The 5961-nt window shown below is 40.0% G+C and overlaps 1 pseudogene; it reads left to right on the forward strand.

Annotated features, from left to right (window-relative positions):
• Positions 1–4119: 4119 nt before the first annotated feature.
• On the forward strand, positions 4120–4959 carry LOC110288338 (annotated as a pseudogene).
• Positions 4960–5961: the final 1002 nt, after the last annotated feature.

A 5961-nucleotide genomic window follows, 5' to 3' on the forward strand; every position in this document is an offset into this window, starting at 1 on the left:
TACAAATCTATTATATCCAACAATGTTCAGAAACCCAGGGACTCTGTGGATGAATTGGAAATAGTTCTAAGAAGCTGAGGAGGTTGACCCATAGAAACACCAGCATTCTCAACAAATCTGGACAAGCAAGATCTCTCAGACATTGAGCCTCTAACCAGAGATAATACACTGGCTGATGTGAAGCCCCCAACAAATATGCAGCATAAGACTGCCTGGTCTAGCATCAGTGGAAGAGACACACCTAACCCCAGAGAGACTTAAGTCCCCAGGGATTGGGGAGGGCTGGGCGTTGGGGATGTAGGGATATCATCTTGGAGATGGGGGAGGAGATGTTAGATGAGGAAGAGTCAGGGGGGCAGACCAGGAGGGGGATAACTACTAGACTCTAAAAATTAAAATTGAGTAATAAAAATAAAAAAAAACTGAAATATAATAAGCTTGTAGATATGTCATCATTCTATTTATATTGTAGTTATGGAAGGGATAGGTAAAACTACTGACATTTGCATGAACCTATTTTTTTTTCAGAGATTGCCCTTTGTGTGCAGTTCTGATTGAGTTTCTGGACTCGGAAAATTCTGAAAAACAGAATGAGAGGCAGATGTTTAAATTATGCTGCTTTCTAGAAAATAACATTTTCAACAAAACAATTGAGTGTTTGCAGCTACACTAAATATTTCGCATTTTTCAATTCTCACTACTAAATGGGAAAACAAAGGGGTCTAAAATTCATTAGCAAAAACAATCACTTCCTTAAGTCAGTCTTCATAGAAATATGATCATTAGCAATGTCCCTTTAATGAACACATTCTTCATTAACATCCACATTTTAATCATTGAAAATTCATGGAAGATAGCATTGTTGCAAAGAAAGATTTGATATTCAAACTACGGTTTAATGGAATTCTTCAAGAATTTATTCTTTTTTAATTTTTTAATTATTTTATTAGAAATTTTCTTCATTTACATTGCAAATACTATGCCCTATATAATCTCACCACCCTGCTCCCCAACCCACCCACTCCTGCTTCCAGACCCTGGCATTCCCCTCTACTGGGGCATTTAATCTTCACAAGATCAAGGGCCTTTCCTCTTCTGCTATATATGCAGCTAAACACATGAGCTCTGGGGGTCCTGATTAGTTCATATTGTTGTTCTGTCTATAGGGTTGCAGACCCCTTCAGCTCCTAGGGTACTTTCTCTAGCTCCTCCATTGGGGGCCCTGTGTTCCATACAATACATGTAATTGAGCATCCACTTCTGGATTGGCTAGGCACTGATATAGCCTCACAAGAGATAGCTATATCAGGGTCCTGTCAGAAAATTTTGCGAGAATAGGCAATAGTGTCTTATAAAAACTTTTAAAAACTTACTGTCACTTCTTTGATATATATATATATGTATACATATATATATGTATATATATATGTGTGTGTGTATATATATATGTGTGTGTGTTCTTCAATTTATATATAAATATTTAATATAAAATAATATAAATATACAAATATATAATTATAATATCTAATATATAAAATTATAATATGTAAATAATATAAACATATAATATACATTTATAATATAAACATATATATATATAAACTTAAAAGACTTTTGGTCTTATATAAAATATATAAATATTTAATATAAAGTAATAAAATATATAAATGTATAATTATAATATACAACATATAAATTATAATATAGAAATAATATAAATATATCATATAAATATATAATGTAAAAAATATATATATAAATACATGTTTGTATATATATAATACATAGTGACTTATAAAAACAAACTAAAAATTACAGAGGAGAACGTGGAAAAAAAACTCCAGTATATGGGCCCAGGAGAAAAATTCCTGAACAGAACAACACTGGCTTGTGATGTATGATCAATAATTGAAAATGAGACCTCAGGAAATTGCAAAGCTTCTGTTAGGCAAAGTATACTGTTCATAAGACAAAAAATGAAATGAAATAAGCTTGTAGTACATCCTCAGTGCCACACCTAAGTGATTTTGTGGGATGAATTCCCTTATGCATCTCCAAATTTCTCTTAGCATGGGGATGCACAATAGAAAGGTTACTGGTGATGACATCATATTTGATGTGTATAATTGAGAAGAGTTTGAATTCTTGAGATCAGTGGTGAGTGAATACTCGATTTCAAATACGTCCTTTCTTTCTTCCTCTGTGGCAATTTCCTGAGTTTTCTTTGCAAGACAACCTATCAAGTATCATTAACACAAAGGCCTAAAACCAGTTGGGTCTTAAATCCAAGGCAAAAATGTTGAACTAAAGTGTCCATTAACATATCAACTGTACAGTGGCCTCCAGTTTCTCTCAGCATCCCTCTGTCTCTACTGCATATAGGACTCACCTGGCTGCCATGCCTCCCCAACCTAGCTCCAGACTCCCCCCCCCAAACTTTCTAGTCCAGGTAATCCCCTCGGCTTTCTTCCTACCAGCTCTTCTGACATCTATATAACTCAGCCACTTTTAGCCATGCTAGTCTCTTCACTAAGGCTGCCCCTCTTGGTTGGTGGCCCCTCTTTCTTTTTTCAGATCTCCTCTCCTCACATGGCCCAGCTTAGGGTCATGTTCACTCTGTAACTCTCCCAGAGGTTTCCTGTCTGGTCTGGAACTCACTGTGTCAGACTAGATTCTAATCCCAAACTCCATCTTGCCTCTGCCAGCAGTTCTGTAATTTAGGAGTGTTTCAGCAAGACCAGCCTTTGTAGCTCAAGGAAATATTGGCACATCTATAATCACAACAATCCTCCTAACAGATTGAGTGTACAGCTCCATCTGGGGAGGTGTGTCTACTTCCTGGCACTTGATCATGTCTGAAGTACATTGTACAGAAGACATTGCACTGAGAATAGCCAAAGAAAATAGGCATTTTGGTGAAGTCAAAATGATGGGACTTTCGGCTTGTGTGCAGGAGGTTCTTTGAAACATTTTGGATCTGTCAGTCACAGACAACTAGTTTTATCAGTAATGGTCATGGCATGAAAATGGGAGAGTTGAAGCATTTTCCTCTATCATGGAGGTGGAACTGAGATTTGGTACAACCCTTGTGATCTGATCCAGGCTTCCATGGGGGATTACAATGCTCCAGGGCCTGGCAGGCCAGTGGAGCCAGGTGGTGATTGTGGAGGCTGCTTGTGGAGCCCTGCCCCAGGTGAGTCCCTAGTGATCGCCCACCTCCCTGAGTTATGCATCAGGAGCCAACAGGATAAAATCCCATGTCCCTGACTGTAGGACATCTGTGGACAAAAAAAAAATGTTTTGACATCTGTGTGCTCAATCACTAGAGCCATCCCCTCTGACTCACAGGATCTGGTGGACTGTACCCCCTAAGGCTTGTGGGCAGGCCTGTGCTTGGAGACAGAGTCCTGGGGTGACCTTTACTGGCATTATATGAGGGAAAGGGCTCAGTGCACCTAAGGACCTGACTTTTGTATACAGAGACTGTGGTGGCCAAGAAGATTTGAACAGTTGAGAGATTCGATCTAGTCAGTTTTCCAAGGGTAGGGTGGGGGTAATTTGGGTGTGGGCAGAGACCTGTGAATCCTTGGGTAAATCCTGTGCACTAATGTTCAAGTTGGAATGCAAGCTGCAGCAGGCATGGGAGAGTTTAAGGTTGGTGATGGTGGTGTCCAGATCTTTGATGGAGTTATTTTATTCTCTCAGTATGCCCCTCTCCCACCCGCTCTGTCCTTTCCCGCTCTGCTGCCCCCCTCACAGGGGGCCTTGTGAGCTCATTCTCTCCCTCCCTTCCTCTCACCTCTCCCTTTGACCTTCTTCCTCTCCCCTCCCCTTCCCCCGACATCTACCTCAGACTGTGTCTCTCTATGTAGTCATGGCTGTTCTGTCTCTCTATGTACCACACTATCTTCAAACTCAAAGAGATCCTTCTATATCTAACTCACAATTGATAAGAAAAGGCACCCTTTGTTATATTTTTACTTTATTTATTTATTTTAATCTTGTTATATTTTTATTATTTATTTATTTTAATCTTGGCTTGTTCTGTGAGAAATCTCAGATCACCATTAGTAATAGGTGCTGTCTCTCTGACTTTCTGTCTGTCACTTGATAGTCTACATGCCACTCATCAGTATTTCTCTGTGTCCAGGTTGTTGGATTAAAGTGGAGAGTGAAATGTTACCCTTTGAGCAGAGTCTGTCTGCAGAAGGTGCCAATTCATGCATCTTACAACTGCACAGGCTGTGCTGTGCTGAGACAACCCTGCTAAGCATGAACAATGTGATGATCCTCCAGACCTCCTCGGGCCTTCTAAAGCATCAAGTGACTTATAATGTTGGGTATGCCCCCATGAACACTGAGAGTGTAGAGGCCATTCAGAGTGAGAAGAAGAACTGCATATACAGCTACTATTGCAAAATTTTACTAGCATGTTACACCTCAATCAACACCAGATGGTACACACTGGAGAAAAGCCTTTCAGTGAAATGAGTGTGGGATGTCCTTCACACACAAATCCTTTCTTCTTAATCATTTCAGAACTCACACTGGAGAGAAGCCATTCAGGTGTGGTGGGTGTGGCAAAGCCTTCAAGCATAATATCTCCCTCATATCTCACCAGCGAGTTCAGACAGGAGAGACACCTTTTACCTGCACCAAATGTGGGAAGTCATATATGACCAGATCCAACATTACACATCATTTTCAAGTTCATGCTTCAGAGAAACCTTACAGTTGCAGTGAATATGGCAATGCATTTAAGGAGAAATTCAGCCTCATTTATTTTGTGCGAGTGCACACTCAGGAAAGGCCTTTTCAGTACAGCAAGTGTGGCAAGTCCTTCAGCCAAAAAGCCTTTCTCATTAAGCATTTCAAATTCACACCAGAGACAAGCCTTTCAGGTGCAGTGAGTGTGGCAAAACCTTCAAACACAACTGCTTCCTTGTTGCTCATCAGTGAGTTCACACAGGAGAGACACCTTTTACATGCACTAAATGTGGCAAGTCATACATAAACAGGTCCAGCCTTTTATATCATTATTGGGTTCATACTGGAGAAAACCAGTAGAAGTATACTGTAGTGCTTTGAATAGGTTTGGCCCCAGAGATTCATGTGTTTGAATGCTTGGCCCATAGGGAGTGACACTATTACATGTTCTGGCCTTCTTAGAATAGGTGTGGCATTGTTGGAGAATGTGTGTCACAGTGGTGATGGGCTATGAGGTTCAGTGCTCAAGCTCCTCCCAGTGTGGTAGAGTGTCTTCCTGACTGCCTTTAGATCAGGATATAAAAACTCTGCTCCTCCGAACCATGTCTCCCTGCATGCAGCCATGGTTGCTGCCAAGATGATAATGGACTGACCTTCTGAAACTGTAAGCCAGACCCAATTAAATGTTGTCCTTTATAAGACTTACCTTTTCAAAGTTTTCAAAGTTCTTTTCAAAGCAATGGAAATGCTAACTAAGACATGATATCAAAGGCATAAATCATATAAGGAAAATTGCAGCCTTGTTTATCATATCCAAGCTCATATAGGGGAAAGGCAATTTGAATGTCGTGCATCTGGGAAGTGTTAAAAAACAAAACTCACCCCATCAATGACCAACAACTTTATACTAGAGGAAAGGATTTTATGTGTAGTGTGTGTGGGATGCAGCCTCATTTACATCAGAGATTTTATGCAGCAAAGCATCATGAGTGCAAAGAATGTGGCAAAGGGTTTTGCTGCAGGACTGGCACCACACTAAATAGAGTATATGTCTTGAGTGCAATGAACATGGGAAATCATTTCCATCATCTACCCTATATAGTCAAAAGGGTTTTCACTGGAAAAAAAGTCAAGAGTGCTTCAGATGAGTGGATCGTTCACCCACACTTCCATCATATTTAACTGAAGAAACCACAGTGCAGACAGGCATCATGAACCCGCAGAATCTGGGGAAAACTTTGAACAATGTTTGTT

This window comes from Mus caroli, unplaced genomic scaffold (genome assembly GCF_900094665.2).
Source record: "Mus caroli unplaced genomic scaffold, CAROLI_EIJ_v1.1 scaffold_19219_1, whole genome shotgun sequence".
In the NCBI taxonomy this organism is placed as follows: Eukaryota; Metazoa; Chordata; class Mammalia; order Rodentia; family Muridae; genus Mus; species Mus caroli.